The following is a 19,870-nucleotide window of genomic DNA, read 5'->3' as shown; positions in this document are numbered from 1 at the left end:
ATAAACTTGCAGTTTTTCTCTTTGCTTTGACGTATGGTTCATCTTTCTACCATGCTTTGTTCCAAAACTATGACTGTTTAAAACCTCACCATTATTTTATGGACACACTATATTAAATTACATGTTATATTATCAGAAACTTCAGGTTTTGTCACACAAAAGCGGTGCAAAATTAAAAAAAGAAACTTCGAATTTTGCATAATTTCCAGGATAAATACACTCCGTGAAAGTGTTGGGGACGAAAATAACAGAAAAGTATCGGTAAATAAATTCGAACCGATACACCCACCCCAAAATGTATATATGATAAATGCCTGGAGCTAACAGCTAAAAACACCGAGAACGGATGATCAGCTATTAATCAGCGACAAATGTTGACCGAACCTTTCAAGTCTGTCTTCTCGGCAGCTTCTGAAACGTTCTCGGCAGCTTCTGAAACGCACTGTTCATGAAATTTCAGCGCTTTTAGTGCGCGCCTGCTATCTGCGCGGGAAAAACGTTTACAAAAATAGAACTCAAATCCATGCCAACCTACGCGCGTGGCCTTACTTAGCGACGGTAAAGAGAGGGGGAGGGAGATAGCGAGACCTCCGTCGTGGTTCCCACGCAGGCCTTCAAAGTAAAATTGTCTCGGATTCTATCCTCGACGAGTGAATGAAGGCAAGGGATCTCCAACGACAAGGAATCGGCGGCCAACAGGCAGTGTTTGGAAAGTTACTTTTTAAAAGTAACCGAGTTATACTTACTTACTATAAAAAGTAACGGTTACAGTTACTCATTTTAGGAAGTAACTCAGTTACAGCTACTGGGACTTTAAAAGTATCCGTAAGTTATTCGTCCAGTTACTTTCTGCTCGAAATTTCCTAGCAATTTACGCACAATCAACGATCATAGTCTATGTATGTAAAGTGCGGGTGTGTATATTTGTTTGTTCCGGCGTAACTCTCGAACGCCTGGAACAATTTCAACCAAACTTGCTACACGTATCACTTGCAACCTGGAAATACATACTGTGGGGGTAAGACACCCCCGGAAACCCTAGGGGTGGGGTGGAAAGGGGCGACATGTAAAAATAATCGAGAACCGCCTATATTAAATTCCGCACAAAGAGACATCCGTGACTCTATGCAATCCGCACAACGATAGTGTTTCTCGGGTTGTCTAACATTCAGGCTGTGTTGTGAATGGGATCCATAGTTTTCGTGACACTCCCAATGCGGTTCAACTCCAAGTTCATCACCTATCGGCATGGGGGAAAGAGGGGGTGAAAAATAAAATGCCATAAATGACCTAGATTAGAGTCGAATTCATAGTTTTCGGAGTCGCTAAGCTAATTGGTGACACTCACGATTACACTTAAAATTAGTTATATTTTACACTATAGTTAGAATTCATTATCTTCCTGTCTAATACAAGATTGGGATAAATAAATACCCGGACAAAGTCAGCTGGTAAAATATATATCCCAGAGGTTCCGGGTTCGAATCCCGGCCTAGGCATGGGTGTTTTTGTGAGTCCATCAATTTCATCATATCATCACTCATCATCATGTTCGCGATTAGTCAAAAGTGGCAGAAAAGCGAAGTAAAATAAACCAAACGAATCGATTAATTACCAGGAACGTGCCAGCCTCCCTCCCACGCCTCAGCAGAGGTGGGCGATAATTTAGCCAGTTAAGATGAGGTGACGTGTGGTCAGCACGATGAACTACCAGTCGTCGTTGTGGGTTTCCATGATCGGGTTACGCTGCTCGTTCCTCGCTCCACAATTTCCTCACGATGATGGGCTACGGGTTTCATACACTGGCCGAAATGCATCCCGTAGCCAGAGCCTAAACCTTATTCCTTGGACGGCCACAGTACGGGACTTTGTGAAGGCTTGCATAAATTTTATTTATGTTTCTGGTACATAATATAAGTCTTCATTACAATAACTAAGATGAAGGAACAAGGAGCTCGCTTTGAAGATTCAACTCCGTCGACAATGACTTCTCTCTAGCTCGACTACAACGTTCCAAACGAATGTAGCAATCCATCCAGTTGATGCAATTGCAATAAAGCGTAGATGTTGTAAACCTCGAAAATCCTTTCACCTTAGCATCCAGACAAGACACACAGTCGGAAATAATTAGGCTTACCATATTTTTTTGGGTCCAACCCAGGACATATTGGCGATCAACTCGTTACAGCTGAATTTCATTTTTTTTTTACAAAAATAAATTGAAATTACTTAAAAGCCTCAATATTTTATTGGAACATTAATCTATATATTGTACAGGAAAAATATTAATATTATTTTCTAAAATCAATCAATTAATTTTTAAATGTTTAATTGAATAATACATTGTCTGATGTTTAGGAAACCTCTCTGTTCTAGGTAGCAATATCACTTAGTTGACTCAGTTGCACTTTTCACTAGACATGACTTTTTTTTCAGAAATGACTTGTTTGTTTTAAATTCTGGTCGTGAATATTCAATACGGGTAGCTATTTTCATGTTCAGATTCTCAAAACCCCGGATATTTTGCATCCCGGACATCACTAAAAAAACAGGACTGTTCGGACTAATCCCGGACGTATGGTAAGCCTACAAAGTGAGCTCTTCCCCCACGATACAATTTTTCAATTTAACAATACAAGTGTCGTAAAGTAACGGTTTCTATTGCAAAAATCAACTGCGTTACTTGTAACTAGTTACTTCCAAACACCGCAAACAGGCTGGTCCGAGGAAACCCCCACCAAACCTCTTACCTCAACTTATAAAATATTCCAGCGTCGTCACTGGCCGGATCACCGTTTGTAGGCTGCCCAGCGACTGAGCGTGTAGGGTGCTCGACTTGCGATTTCAATTCCGGAAGTCCTTGGTTCTAGTCCCGTCAAGTACACGGACAAATCAAGATTTCTTTGGCCCTTGACGAACACAATATGCAAGTCCTGCGTCAGTGAAATAGAAACGTCGACTGACGCTTTCCTCGGAACTGAATTCTGCACTTTACTGTACACTCCATTAGACAGATTTGATACGAGTCTCAAATTGGCCTTCCTCTAAGTAGTTACGGAATTGAGTAAAGTTTGCAAAATATGTTAAACATTCCGTGATCCGTAAACGAACAAACAAACTCGCGGAATGAAAAGATGCGACGCATTTGGCCGACATGGCTTTCGGAACATTATCATCAAATATTTGCAGGACGGTTCACGAAGCTAGCAACAAGTGTGACGTCACACAAGTTACCTTGCTAACCAAATTGCATTTGCTGACATTCAAGATGTTTACTCTGCACGTATTAGGTATTACAATAGGAAAACCTCATCTTCCGTTTACACTATCATATCATTTCGTCTTGAAATATCAGCCATAACAAGAAGTTGTTCTTTCTGGATTTGAAAATCTGTTTACGGAAGTTGTTTGATGAAAACTCAAGGTGGTGCAAGATCCCTATCACTGTTACGCGGGGTTGCTGGAAAAAGTTCTACAGCAGGGTTGTTCAATGTTCAGGAACCCAAAATTTCTAATGGGTTCTATTTGGTTCCGCAACAGGTCCGAAACCTTTTTTATCGCACAATTTAGATTCGGTCCAAGTTGCGTATTGTTCCCGGACCGTATTTAAATTGATCCTGTAAAAAGGTTCCTGGACCGAATTTAAATTCATCCGCAAGAAAGGTTCCTGGACCGAATTGAAATTATTTAGTCAAAAAGATTCTTTACGGTCCAGAACTCATTTACGCTTACTGATTTTCTCTCCTGGACTGGAATTGCATTTATTTAAAATTCATGGACCCTTATCAACCCTGTTCTAGAGTGCGAATGGTGAACAATTCCGAAGTTGACATTTTCATGGAGATATTCGAATCACTCTGTACTCTAAAACAAATATTTTTTTTCTCCACTTGGAGCCAGACGGCAAAGAAGTTAACCTCGTGTGTCAAATGCCATCTGCCTCTTGGCCAACATGCTGAGATCTGCAGCTGCAAGTAGGGTCTGCTTCCGTCAGTGGATTCATTCAGCTGCAGTGAATGCGAGCTGATTGGGTCTTTCTCAAGCACTTGCGTCTCCCGTTTGTGTTGTGAAAGTCAATGACATCAGATGAAAGTAATTTGATCACAACTAGAAATTCCGATAGACGTACTCAAGGGTGCATCTGGATTTTGCCATCTTCGGGTGTAAGCAGAATTTATGGTCCTTTTGGTTCTAAATTTACAATTACAATACACTAGGAAACCTTTGATTACAAGGAGAAAGCGACAAGTAATATATCGTGAAGGTTCCAAAAGGAGAGAAAAAGGGTGTAGAAAAAATGGTGGGAGGAAACTGGTCAGGGTGAAGATAGAAAATCAGAAAGGCAAAGGGAAGATGGAAAACGTGAGAGAAAAACGGTACACGGCAAAGGCGTGGCGTGCATGTAACCGGTGTTACCGCAGGTAACAGAAAAATGTAAAGAAATTGAAAAGTTTTTTTCTTAATAAAATAACAACATTGTTAAATAAGTTAACCGACAGCGTTGCAGTTGAGTGTATATTGCAGAGGACATTTTTTCTGCAGCCGACAAAAACGAAGAGAGGCCGCTCCGTTACCCTCAAGAGGCAACAGGAGGAAAGGGCGCCAATGCAAGGGAACAGCGGGGAAAGACTTGAGGAGGCAAGTGTGCTACGGGGTTATTCATATGCCTGTTTAGTGGCCCTGTTGCCGCTGCGGCCTACCGGATCAGCAAGTGTTGTCACATTGGATTTCCAGAAAAGAGCGAAATCCCGCCTAAAACGGGGATACTATTTCTCTGAAGCAACAAGAGCTAGACTGCAAAGCCAAAGCTGGATTTAACTACAACTGAAACCGTTTACGTAATAGACGAAAAGATAAGTACTTGATGCGATTCGTGATTTGGACAAACCTTGCTCCAAAAAACTAAGTTGGCAACAGTAGAATGTACATCTGGACTTCCTCCCACCGCTGGAGGAGGGGAATTCTGTCGTCTGCTCAAGGCAGAAACGTCAAACTGACCCGAATGTGTGGTTCTTCTTCCCCTTTCCACCTCTTTGCAAAGAAACAGAGATGGTTGACAAGGCTCGACTACTATTCACTCGATTTTCGCGGTAACTCTCTCATGAGTGATAGTTCTTTCTAGGAGTGATTGTGACTAAATAAATCACTGAGCGGATTGCACGCCACTGGTACAAAGAAAGGCTTCCTTACTTTGTAACCCCATATTTTTGTACCATCAAAACCTCATTTGCCAAATTTTGTACTATTTTTGTACTACTCAAGAATGATAAAAATAATTTTTGTACCACTCAATTTACCGTCGAAAAAAAAATAATCAAATTTGGGGTTACAGAGTAACGTCTCAACATCATCATCGGTTTCGGCAATGTTTTCCACATCAAAATATTGTACTATTTATGTACCATTTTGTACCACTATTTAAAAATTTTGTACCCATCAGAAACAGCCAGAAAAAAGGCGGGAAAACTTTTACATTGCAACCATATATTTTTGTACCGTCTCGAGTTGCTTCGAAGAATATTATGCTATTTTTGTACTAATTTCTTTTAAATTAAACTTTATTAACACTACTTTGCAATAAGTGGATATCCGATTTTTATACCTTTCTTAGAAAACCCTCAAAATTTTGAAATTTGTATTTATTTCTTAGAGGCAGTAATTCACGGAAAAATATTGGACAAAATTTTATCGAATACGTGAGGTTTTTGTCTGCGTAATGTTTGAATAAAATGTCTAGAATGACTACTTTCCAATAAGCCTCTCCATTATTTTTGTACCGTTACGGAAAACCCGAAATTAATTTTCAATTTTTGGATTTTTCATATCAATGTACTAATTCATATGAATAAATGGACAAAAAATTATTACAATGGTGAGTTTAGAGCTCCCCAATTCATCAATACAATTTTACATGTACATTATATCAAGTCCCTTTTCAAGTCTTCGCAAAGTCACGAAAAACCCGGGAAACATTTTATAAATTTCACATTCCTCTCAAAGAAACGCACTTTACAACAAAATATGGACCAAATATTAACGAATATCTGAGGTTTATATCTGTTTAACGTTTCAAAAAATGCCCTAATTTCTATTAGGCACCTTTCTGATTTATGTACCTTCACTGAAAACCCGGGAAATATTTTTGAATTCTTACTTCTTCGCTGAGACACGAAGTTTACAAGAAACTATAGACCAAGTAATATCAAGTGTGTGAGGTATGTATATAAGTAATGTTTAAATTATATCTCCTATATTGTTACTTTCTATTAAGCCCGTTATCGATTTTTGTACCGTCACGGAAAACCCGGAAAATATTTTTGAATTCTTACTTCTTCCCTGAGACACGAAGTTTACAACAAACTATAGACCAAGTAATATCAAGTGAGTGAGGTTAGTATGTAAGTAATCTTTAAATTATATCTCCTATATCGTTACTTTCTATTAAACCCGTTATCGATTTTTGTACCGTCACGGAAAACCCGGGAAATATTTTTGAATTCTTACATCTTCGCTGGGACACGAAGTTTACAAGACACTATAGACCAAGTAATATCAAGTGTGTGAGGTTTGTATATAGGTAATGTTTAAATTATATCTCCTATATTGTTACATTCTATTAAGCCAGTTATCGATTTTTGTACCGTCACGGAAAACTCGGGAAATATTTTTGAATTCTTACTTCTTCGCTGAGACACGAAGTTTACATGAAACTATAAACCAAGTAATATCAAGTGTGTGAGGTTTGTATATAAGTAATGTTTAAATTATATCTCTTATATTGTTACTTTCTATTAAGCCCGTTATCGATTTTTGTACCGTCACGGAAAACCCGGGAAATAGTTTTGAATTCTTACTTCTTCGCTGAGACACGAAGCTTACAAGAAACTATAGACAAAGTAATATCAAGTGTGTGAGGTTTGTATATAGTAATGTTTAAATTATATCTCCTATATTGTTACATTCTATTAAGCCCGTTATCGATTTTTGTACCGTCACGGAAAACTCGGGAAATACTTTTGAATTCTTACTTCTTCGCTGAGACACGAAGTTTACATGAAACTATAAACCAAGTAATATCAAGTGTGTGAGGTTTGTATATAGTAATGTTTAAATTATATCTCCTATATTGTTACTTTCTATTAAGCACGTTATCGATTTTTGTACCGGCACGGAAAACCCGGGAAATATTTTTGAATTCTTACTTCTTCGCTGAGACACGAAGTTTACAAGAAACTATAGACCAAGTAATGTCAAGTGTGTGAGGTTTGTATATAAGTAATGTTTAAATTATATCTCCTATATTGTTACTTTTTATTAAGATCGTTATCGATTTTTGTACCGTCACGGATAACCCGGGAAATATTTTTGAATTCTTACTTCTTCGCTGAGACACGAAGTTTACAAGAAACTATAGACCAAGTATTATCAAGTGTGTGAGGTTTGTATATAACTAATGCTTAAATTACATCTCCTATATTGTTACTTTTTATTAAGCCCGTTATCGATTTTTGTACAATAACGGGAAACCCGGGAAATATTTTTGAATTCTTATTTCTTCGCTGAGACACGAAGTTTACAAGAAACTATAGAACAAGTAATATCAAGTTTATAAGGTTTGTATATAAGTAATGATTAAATTATATCTCCTACATTGTTACTTTATCTTAAGCACGTTTTTTATTTCTGTACCGTCACGGAAAACCCGGGAAATATTTTTGAATTCTTACCTTTTCGCTGAGACACAAAATTCACAGGATACCATCAACCAAATATTATGGAGTATGTGAGCTTTGTATCTACGTAATTTTCAATAAAATTTTCTTAGTGATTACTTTATATTAAGCCTGTTTTTTTTAATTTCTGCACCGCTACGCAAAACAAGGGAAAATTTTTGAATTTTTACTTTTTCGTTCCGACACGAAATTCACAAGAAACCATCGACCAAATATTATCGAATTTGTGAGGTTTGAATCTAAGTAATCTTTAAATAAAATATTCTTTCTGATTACTTCCATTAAGCCCGTTTTTTAATTTTGTACCGCTAAGAAAAACCGGGAAATATTTTTGAATTCTTACTTCTTCGTTGAGACAAGAATTTCACAAGAAACTATTGAACAAATATATCGAGTGTGTTAGGCTTGTATCTAAGTAATCTTTACATAATATCTTCTATATGATTACTTTCTATCAAGCTTATTTTTGATTTTTGCATCGTCACGAAAAACCCTGAAAATATTTTTGAATTTTTACTTCCTCCCTGATATACGAAATTCGGAACAAACTATGGACCAAATACTATCGAATGTGTGAGGTTTCTATCTAAGTAATCTTTAAATCAAATATTCTATCTGATTTCTATCTTTTAAGCCCGTATTTTTTGTATCGCCACGGAAAACCCGGTAAATATTTCAGAATTATTACTTCTTCGTGTAGACACGTAATTCAACAACAAACTATCGACCAGATATTACTGAGTGTGGGAGGTTTGTATCTTGGTAATCTTTAAAAAGGATTTTCTATGTGATTACTTTGTGTTAAGCCCATTTTGGATTCTTGTCCGTCACGGAAGACCCGGGAAATAAACATTAATTCTTAGTTATTCGCTGAGACACGAAGTTCACAAGAAACTATGGACCAAGTATTATCAAGTGTGTGAGGTTTGTATATAACTAATGCTTAAATTACATCTCCTATATTGTTACTTTCTATTAAGCCCGTTATCGATTTTTGTACAATAACGGGAAACCCGGGAAATATTTTTGAATTCTTATTTCTTCGCTGTGACACGAAGTTTACAACAAACTATAGACCAAGTATTATCAAGAGTGTGAGGTTTGTATATAACTAATGCTTAAATTACATCTCCTATATTGTTACTTTCTATTAAGCCCGTTATCGATTTTTGTACAATAACGGGAAACCCGGGAAATATTTTTGAATTCTTACTTCTTCGCTGTGACACAAAGAAGGAAGATTAATAAAATATTTCCCGGATTTTTCGTGACGGTACAAAAATTAAAAACGAGCTTCATAGAAAGTATTTACAAAGATGAATTTATATAAATATTAGATATATATACAAACCTCACACACTCGATAATATTTGATCTAAAGTTTCTGGTGTATTTCATGTCGCAGCAAAGAAGTAAGGATTAGAAAATCTTTCCCGGATTTTTTGTGACGGTACAAAAATCAAAAACAGGCTTATTAGAAAGTAATTATATAGATGATTTTGAATTAAAATTACTTTGATTCAAACCTCACACACTCGATAATATTTGGTTTAGAATTTCTTGTGAATTTTGTGTCTCAGCGAAGAAGTAACATTTTAAAGAAACTTTCCCGAATTCTCGTGACGGTACAAAAATAAAAAAGGGCTTAATAGATAGTATTTACATAAATGACTTTATATAAATATTAGATATATATATACAATCCTCACACACTCGATAATATTTGGTCTACAGTTTCTTGTGTATTTCATGTCGCAGCAAAGAAGTAACATTGAAAAAATCTCTCCCGGATTTTCAGTGATGGTACAAAAATCAAAAACAGGCCAATTAGGAAGTAATTATATAGATGACTTTGTATAAAAATTACTAAGACACAAACCTCACACACTCGATAATATTTGGTCCATTGTTTCTTGTGAATTTCGTTTGTGAGCGAAGAAGTAAAATTAAAAAATCTCTCCCGGATTTTCAGTGATGGTACAAAAATAAAAAACGGGCATAATATAAAGTTTTTCTATAGGTGACTTTATATAAATATTAGATAGACACAAACCTCACACACTCGATAATATTTGGTCTAAAGTTTCTTGTGTATTTCATGTCGCAGCGAAGAAGTAAGGATTAAAAAATCTTTCCCGGATTTCTTGTGACGGTACAAAAATAAAAAACAGGCTTATTAGAAAGTAATTATATAGATGACTTTGTAAAAAGATTACTTTGATACAAACCTCACACACTCGATAATATTTGGTCCATATTTTCTTGTGAACTTCGTCTCTCAGCAGAGAAGGAAGATTAATAAAATATTTCCCGGATTTCTCGTGACGGTAGAAAAATTAAAAACGGGCTTAATTGAATGTATTTACATAGATGACTTTATTTAAATATTAGATATATACAAACCTCACACACTCGATAATATTTGGTCTACAGTTTCTTGTGTATTTCATGTCGCAGCAAAGAGGTAAGATTGAAAAAATCTCTCCCGGATTTTCAGTGATGGTACAAAAATCAAAAACAGGCCTATTAGAAAGTAATTATATAGATGACTTTGTATAAAATCTACTTAGACACAAACCTCACAAACTCGATAATATTTGGTCGATGGTTTCTTGTGAATTTCGTGTCGGAACGAAGAAGTAAAAATTCAAAAATTTTCCCTTGTTTTGCGTAGCGGTGCAGAAATTAAAAAAACAGGCTTAATATAAAGTAATCACTAAGAAAATTTTATTGAAAGATTACTTAGATACAAAGCTCACATACTCCATAATATTTGGTTGATGGTATCCTGTGAATTTCGTGTCTCAGCGAAAACGTAAGAATTCAAAAATATTTCCCGGGTTTTCCGTGACGGTACAGAAATAAAAAACGGGCTTAATATAAAGTAACAATATAGGAGATATAATTTTTACATTACTATACACAAACCTCACACACTTGATATTAGTTGGTCTATAGTTTGTTGTAAACTTAGTGTCTCAGCGAAGAAGTAAGAATTCAAAAATATTTCCCGGGTTATCCGTGACGGTACAAAAATCGATAACGGGCTTAATAGAATGTAACAATATAGGAGATATAATTTAAACATTACTATATACAAACCTCACACACTTGATATTACTTTGTCTATAGTTTCTTGTAAACTTCGCGTCTCAGCGAAGAAGTAAGAATTCAAAAATATTTCCCGGGTTTCCCGTTATTGTACAAAAATCGATAACGGGCTTAATAGAAAGTAACAATATAGGAGATGTAATTTAAGCATTAGTTATATACAAACCTCACACTCTTGATAATACTTGGTCTATAGTTTGTTGTAAACTTCGTGTCACAGCGAAGAAATAAGAATTCAAAAATATTTCCCGGGTTTCCCGTTATTGTACAAAAATCGATAACGGGCTTAATAGAAAGTAACAATATAGGAGATGTAATTTAAGCATTAGTTATATACAAACCTCACACACTTGATAATACTTGGTCTATAGTTTCTTGTGAACTTCGTGTCTCAGCGAATAACTAAGAATTAATGTTTATTTCCCGGGTCTTCCGTGACGGACAAAAATCCAAAATGGGCTTAACACAAAGTAATCACATAGAAAATCCTTTTTAAAGATTACCAAGATACAAACCTCCCACACTCAGTAATATCTGGTCGATAGTTTGTTGTTGAATTACGTGTCTACACGAAGAAGTAATAATTCTGAAATATTTACCGGGTTTTCCGTGGCGATACAAAAAATACGGGCTTAAAAGATAGAAATCAGATAGAATATTTGATTTAAAGATTACTTAGATAGAAACCTCACACATTCGATAGTATTTGGTCCATAGTTTGTTCCGAATTTCGTATATCAGGGAGGAAGTAAAAATTCAAAAATATTTTCAGGGTTTTTCGTGACGATGCAAAAATCAAAAATAAGCTTGATAGAAAGTAATCATATAGAAGATATTATGTAAAGATTACTTAGATACAAGCCTAACACACTCGATATATTTGTTCAATAGTTTCTTGTGAAATTCTTGTCTCAACGAAGAAGTAAGAATTCAAATATATTTCCCGGTTTTTCTTAGCGGTACAAAATTAAAAAACGGGCTTAATGGAAGTAATCAGAAAGAATATTTTATTTAAAGATTACTTAGATTCAAACCTCACAAATTCGATAATATTTGGTCGATGGTTTCTTGTGAATTTCGTGTCGGAACGAAGAAGTAAAAATTCAAAAATTTTCCCTTGTTTTGCGTAGCGGTGCAGAAATTAAAAAAAACAGGCTTAATATAAAGTAATCACTAAGAAAATTTTATTGAAAATTACGTAGATACAAAGCTCACATACTCCATAATATTTGGTTGATGGTATCCTGTGAATTTTGTGTCTCAGCGAAAAGGTAAGAATTCAAAAATATTTCCCGGGATTTCCGTGACGGTACAGAAATAAAAAACGTGCTTAAGATAAAGTAACAATGTAGGAGATATAATTTAATCATTACTTATATACAAACCTTATAAACTTGATATTACTTGTTCTATAGTTTTTTGTAAACTTCGTGTCTCAGCGAAGAAGTAAGAATTCAAAAATATTTCCCGGGTTTTCCGTGACGGTACAAAAATCGATAACGGGCTTAGTAGACAGTAACAATATAGGAGATATAATTTAAACATTACTTATATACAAACCTCACACCCTTGAAATTACTTGGTCTATAGTTTCTTGTAAGCTTCGTGTCTCAGCGAAGAAGTAAGAATTCAAAAATATTTCCCGGGTTTTCCGTGACGGTACAAAAATCGATAACGGGGTTAATAGAAAGTAACAATATAGGAGATATAATTTAAACATTACTTATATACAAACCTCACACACTTGATATTACTTCGTCTATAGTTTCATGTAAACTTCGTGTCTCAGCGAAGAAGTAAGAATTCAAAAATATTTCCCGAGTTTTCCGTGACGGTACAAAAATCGATAACGGGCTTAATAGAATGTAACAATATAGGAGATATAATTTAAACATTACTATATACAAACCTCACACACTTGATATTACTTTGTCTATAGTTTCTTGTAAACTTCGCGTCTCAGCGAAGAAGTAATAATTCAAAAATATTTTCCGAGTTTTCCGTGACGGTACAAAAATCGATAAGGGGCTTAATAGAAAGTAAGAATATAGGATATACAATCTAAACATTACTTATATGCAAACCTCACACACTTGATATTATTTGGTGTATAGTTTCTTGTAAACTTCGTGTCTCAGCGAAGAAGTAAGAATTCAGAAATATTTCCCGGGTTTTCCGTGACGATACAAAAGTCGATTAGGGCTTAATAGAAAGTAACAATATAGGAGATATAATTTAAACATTACTTATATACAAACCTCACACACTTGATATTATTTGGTATATAGTTTCTTGTAAACTTCCTGTCTCAGCAAAGAAGTAAGAATTCAAAAATATTTCCCGGGTTTTGCGTGACGGTACAAAACTCGATAACGGGCTTAATAGAAAGTAAGAATATAGGAGATGTAATTTAAACAGTAGTTATATACAAACCTCACACTCTTGATAATACTTGGTCTATAGTTTCATGTAAACTTCGTGTCACAGCGAAGAAGTAAGAATTCAAAAATATTTCCCGGGTTTCCCGTTATTGTACAAAAATCGATAACGGGCTTAATAGAAAGTAACAATATAGGAGATGTAATTTAAGCATTAGTTATATACAAACCTCACACTCTTGATAATACTTGGTCTATAGTTTGTTGTAAACTTCGTGTCACAGCGAAGAAATAAGAATTCAAAAATATTTCCCGGGTTTCCCGTTATTGTACAAAAATCGATAACGGGCTTAATAGAAAGTAACAATATTGGAGATGTAATTTAAGCATTAGTTATATACAAACCTCACACACTTGATAATACTTGGTCTATAGTGTCTTGTAAACTTCGTGTCTCAGCGAAGAAGTAAGAATTCAAAAATATTTCCCGGGTTATCCGTGACGGTACAAAAATCGATAACGGGCTTAATAAAAAGTAACAATATAGGAGATATAATTTAAACATTACTTATATATAAACCTCACACACTTGATATTACTTGGTCTATAGTTTCTTGTAAACTTCGTGTCTCAGCGAAGAAGTAAGATATCAAAAATATTTCCCGGGTTTTCCGTGCCGGTACAAAAATCGATAACGTGCTTAATAGAAAGTAACAATATAGGAGATATAATTTAAACATTACTATATACAAACCTCACACACTTGATATTACTTTGTCTATAGTTTCATGTAAACTTCGTGTCACAGCGAAGAAGTAAGAATTCAAAAATATTTCCCGCTTTTCCCGTTATTGTACAAAAATCGATAACGGGCTTAATAGAAAGTAACAATATAGGAGATGTATTTTAAGCATTAGTTATATACAAACCTCACACTCTTGATAATACTTGGTCTATAGTTTGTTGTAAACTTCGTGTTACAGCGAAGAAATAAGAATTCAAAAATATTTCCCGGGTTTCCCGTTATTGTACAAAAATCGATAACGGGCTTAATAGAAAGTAACAATATAGGAGATGTAATTTAAGCATTAGTTATATACAAACCTCACACACTTGATAATACTTGGTCTATAGTTTCTTGTAAACTTCGTGTCTCAGCGAAGAAGTAAGAATTCAAAAATATTTCCCGGGTTATCCGTGCCGGTACAAAAATCGATAACGGGCTTAATAAAAAGTAACAATATAGGAGATATAATTTAAACATTACTTATATATAAACCTCACACACTTGATATTACTTGGTCTATAGTTTCTTGTAAACTTCGTGTCTCAGCGAAGAAGTAAGAATTCAAAAATATTTCCCGGGTTTTCCGTGCCGGTACAAAAATCGATAACGTGCTTAATAGAAAGTAACAATATAGGAGATATAATTTAAACATTACTTATATATAAACCTCACACACTTGATATTACTTGGTCTAAAGTTTGTTGTAAACTTCGTGTGTCAGCGAAGAAATAAGAAATCAAAACTTTTTCACGGGTTTTTCATGACGGTACAAAAGTCGATAGCGGGCGCAATAGAAAGTAACAATATAGGAGATATAATTTAAACATTATATATATACAAACCTCACACGCTTGATATTATTTGGTATATAGTTTCTTGTAAACTTCGTGTCTCAGCGAAGAAGTAGGAATTGAAAAATATTTTCCGGGTTCTCCGTGACGGTACAAAAATCGATAACGGGCTTAATAGACAGTAACAATATAGGAGATATATTTAAACATTACTTATATACAATCCTCACACACTTGAAATTACTACGTCTATAGTTTCTTGTAAGCTTCGTGTCTCAGCGAAGAAGTAAGAATTCAAAAATATTTCCCGAGTTTTCCGTGACGGTACAAAAATCGATAACGGGCTTAATAGAATGTAACAATATAGGAGATATAATTTAAACATTACTATATACAAACCTCACACACTTGATATTACTTTGTCTATAGTTTCTTGTAAACTTCGCGTCTCAGCGAAGAAGTAATAATTCAAAAATATTTTCCGAGTTTTCCGTGACGGTACAAAAATCGATAACGGGCTTAATAGAAAGTAAGAATATAGGATATATAATCTAAACATTACTTATATGCAAACCTCACACACTTGATATTAGTTGGTCTATAGTTTGTTGTAAACTTAGTGTCTCAGCGAAGAAGTAAGAATTCAAAAATATTTCCCGGGTTATCCGTGACGGTACAAAAATCGATAACGGGCTTAATAGAATGTAACAATATAGGAGATATAATTTAAACATTACTATATACAAACCTCACACACTTGATATTACTTTGTCTATAGTTTCTTGTAAACTTCGCGTCTCAGCGAAGAAGTAAGAATTCAAAAATATTTCCCGGGTTTCCCGTTATTGTACAAAAATCGATAACGGGCTTAATAGAAAGTAACAATATAGGAGATGTAATTTAAGCATTAGTTATATACAAACCTCACACTCTTGATAATACTTGGTCTATAGTTTGTTGTAAACTTCGTGTCACAGCGAAGAAATAAGAATTCAAAAATATTTTCCGGGTTTCCCGTTATTGTACAAAAATCGATAACGGGCTTAATAGAAAGTAACAATATAGGAGATGTAATTTAAGCATTAGTTATATACAAACCTCACACACTTGATAATACTTGGTCTATAGTTTCTTGTGAACTTCGTGTCTCAGCGAATAACTAAGAATTAATGTTTATTTCCCGGGTCTTCCGTGACGGACAAAAATCCAAAATGGGCTTAACACAAAGTAATCACATAGAAAATCCTTTTTAAAGATTACCAAGATACAAACCTCCCACACTCAGTAATATCTGGTCGATAGTTTGTTGTTGAATTACGTGTCTACACGAAGAAGTAATAATTCTGAAATATTTACCGGGTTTTCCGTGGCGATACAAAAAATACGGGCTTAAAAGATAGAAATCAGATAGAATATTTGATTTAAAGATTACTTAGATAGAAACCTCACACATTCGATAGTATTTGGTCCATAGTTTGTTCCGAATTTCGTATATCAGGGAGGAAGTAAAAATTCAAAAATATTTTCAGGGTTTTTCGTGACGATGCAAAAATCAAAAATAAGCTTGATAGAAAGTAATCATATAGAAGATATTATGTAAAGATTACTTAGATACAAGCCTAACACACTCGATATATTTGTTCAATAGTTTCTTGTGAAATTCTTGTCTCAACGAAGAAGTAAGAATTCAAAAATATTTCCCGGTTTTTCTTAGCGGTACAAAATTAAAAAACGGGCTTAATGGAAGTAATCAGAAAGAATATTTTATTTAAAGATTACTTAGATTCAAACCTCACAAATTCGATAATATTTGGTCGATGGTTTCTTGTGAATTTCGTGTCGGAACGAAAAAGTAAAAATTCAAAAATTTTCCCTTGTTTTGCGTAGCGGTGCAGAAATTAAAAAAAACAGGCTTAATATAAAGTAATCACTAAGAAAATTTTATTGAAAATTACGTAGATACAAAGCTCACATACTCCATAATATTTGGTTGATGGTATCCTGTGAATTTTGTGTCTCAGCGAAAAGGTAAGAATTCAAAAATATTTCCCGGGTTTTCCGTGACGGTACAGAAATAAAAAACGTGCTTAAGATAAAGTAACAATGTAGGAGATATAATTTAATCATTACTTATATACAAACCTTATAAACTTGATATTACTTGTTCTATAGTTTTTTGTAAACTTCGTGTCTCAGCGAAGAAGTAAGAATTCAAAAATATTTCCCGGGTTTTCCGTGACGGTACAAAAATCGATAACGGGCTTAGTAGACAGTAACAATATAGGAGATATAATTTAAACATTACTTATATACAAACCTCACACCCTTGAAATTACTTGGTCTATAGTTTCTTGTAAGCTTCGTGTCTCAGCGAAGAAGTAAGAATTCAAAAATATTTCCCGGGTTTTCCGTGACGGTACAAAAATCGATAACGGGGTTAATAGAAAGTAACAATATAGGAGATATAATTTAAACATTACTTATATACAAACCTCACACACTTGATATTACTTCGTCTATAGTTTCATGTAAACTTCGTGTCTCAGCGAAGAAGTAAGAATTCAAAAATATTTCCCGAGTTTTCCGTGACGGTACAAAAATCGATAACGGGCTTAATAGAATGTAACAATATAGGAGATATAATTTAAACATTACTATATACAAACCTCACACACTTGATATTACTTTGTCTATAGTTTCTTGTAAACTTCGCGTCTCAGCGAAGAAGTAATAATTCAAAAATATTTTCCGAGTTTTCCGTGACGGTACAAAAATCGATAAGGGGCTTAATAGAAAGTAAGAATATAGGATATACAATCTAAACATTACTTATATGCAAACCTCACACACTTGATATTATTTGGTGTATAGTTTCTTGTAAACTTCGTGTCTCAGCGAAGAAGTAAGAATTCAGAAATATTTCCCGGGTTTTCCGTGACGATACAAAAGTCGATTAGGGCTTAATAGAAAGTAACAATATAGGAGATATAATTTAAACATTACTTATATACAAACCTCACACACTTGATATTATTTGGTATATAGTTTCTTGTAAACTTCCTGTCTCAGCAAAGAAGTAAGAATTCAAAAATATTTCCCGGGTTTTGCGTGACGGTACAAAACTCGATAACGGGCTTAATAGAAAGTAAGAATATAGGAGATGTAATTTAAACAGTAGTTATATACAAACCTCACACTCTTGATAATACTTGGTCTATAGTTTCATGTAAACTTCGTGTCACAGCGAAGAAGTAAGAATTCAAAAATATTTCCCGGGTTTCCCGTTATTGTACAAAAATCGATAACGGGCTTAATAGAAAGTAACAATATAGGAGATGTAATTTAAGCATTAGTTATATACAAACCTCACACTCTTGATAATACTTGGTCTATAGTTTGTTGTAAACTTCGTGTCACAGCGAAGAAATAAGAATTCAAAAATATTTCCCGGGTTTCCCGTTATTGTACAAAAATCGATAACGGGCTTAATAGAAAGTAACAATATTGGAGATGTAATTTAAGCATTAGTTATATACAAACCTCACACACTTGATAATACTTGGTCTATAGTGTCTTGTAAACTTCGTGTCTCAGCGAAGAAGTAAGAATTCAAAAATATTTCCCGGGTTATCCGTGACGGTACAAAAATCGATAACGGGCTTAATAAAAAGTAACAATATAGGAGATATAATTTAAACATTACTTATATATAAACCTCACACACTTGATATTACTTGGTCTATAGTTTCTTGTAAACTTCGTGTCTCAGCGAAGAAGTAAGATATCAAAAATATTTCCCGGGTTTTCCGTGCCGGTACAAAAATCGATAACGTGCTTAATAGAAAGTAACAATATAGGAGATATAATTTAAACATTACTATATACAAACCTCACACACTTGATATTACTTTGTCTATAGTTTCATGTAAACTTCGTGTCACAGCGAAGAAGTAAGAATTCAAATATATTTCCCGGGTTTCCCGTTATTGTACAAAAATCGATAACGGGCTTAATAGAAAGTAACAATATAGGAGATGTATTTTAAGCATTAGTTATATACAAACCTCACACTCTTGATAATACTTGGTCTATAGTTTGTTGTAAACTTCGTGTTACAGCGAAGAAATAAGAATTCAAAAATATTTCCCGGGTTTCCCGTTATTGTACAAAAATCGATAACGGGCTTAATAGAAAGTAACAATATAGGAGATGTAATTTAAGCATTAGTTATATACAAACCTCACACACTTGATAATACTTGGTCTATAGTTTCTTGTAAACTTCGTGTCTCAGCGAAGAAGTAAGAATTCAAAAATATTTCCCGGGTTATCCGTGCCGGTACAAAAATCGATAACGGGCTTAATAAAAAGTAACAATATAGGAGATATAATTTAAACATTACTTATATATAAACCTCACACACTTGATATTACTTGGTCTATAGTTTCTTGTAAACTTCGTGTCTCAGCGAAGAAGTAAGAATTCAAAAATATTTCCCGGGTTTTCCGTGCCGGTACAAAAATCGATAACGTGCTTAATAGAAAGTAACAATATAGGAGATATAATTTAAACATTACTTATATATAAACCTCACACACTTGATATTACTTGGTCTATAGTTTGTTGTAAACTTCGTGTCTCAGCGAAGAAATAAGAAATCAAAACTTTTTCCCGGGTTTTTCATGACGGTACAAAAGTCGATAGCGGGCGCAATAGAAAGTAACAATATAGGAGATATAATTTAAACATTATATATATACAAACCTCACACGCTTGATATTATTTGGTATATAGTTTCTTGTAAACTTCGTGTCTCAGCGAAGAAGTAGGAATTGAAAAATATTTTCCGGGTTCTCCGTGACGGTACAATAATCGATAACGGGCTTAATAGACAGTAACAATATAGGAGATATATTTAAACATTACTTATATACAATCCTCACACACTTGAAATTACTACGTCTATAGTTTCTTGTAAGCTTCGTGTCTCAGCGAAGAAGTAAGAATTCAAAAATATTTCCCGAGTTTTCCGTGACGGTACAAAAATCGATAACGGGCTTAATAGAATGT

At 34.3% G+C, this 19,870-nt stretch overlaps 1 protein-coding gene across 2 annotated transcripts in view; it reads right to left on the bottom strand.

Annotated features, from left to right (window-relative positions):
* Positions 1-19,870, bottom strand: part of LOC146003728 (sialin) — a 138,832-nt gene that overhangs the window by 93,177 nt on the left and 25,785 nt on the right. Inside the window, exon 1 of one of the 2 annotated variants that reach the window (XM_083142124.1) lies at positions 2,751-2,958. The exons of the other annotated variant lie outside the window; for it this stretch is intronic. The gene's annotated coding sequence lies outside the window, so the exon portion shown is untranslated. Of the gene's footprint in view, positions 1-2,750; positions 2,959-19,870 lie in introns of those variants that run through there. 2 annotated transcript variants of the gene reach the window in all.

This window comes from Lepisma saccharinum, chromosome 20 (assembly GCF_977018435.1).
Source record: "Lepisma saccharinum chromosome 20, izLepSacc3.1, whole genome shotgun sequence".
Taxonomy (NCBI): Eukaryota; Metazoa; Arthropoda; class Insecta; order Zygentoma; family Lepismatidae; genus Lepisma; species Lepisma saccharinum.
Note: the sequence above shows the minus strand (reverse complement) of the source record. Positions and strands in the feature narration are given on the sequence as shown.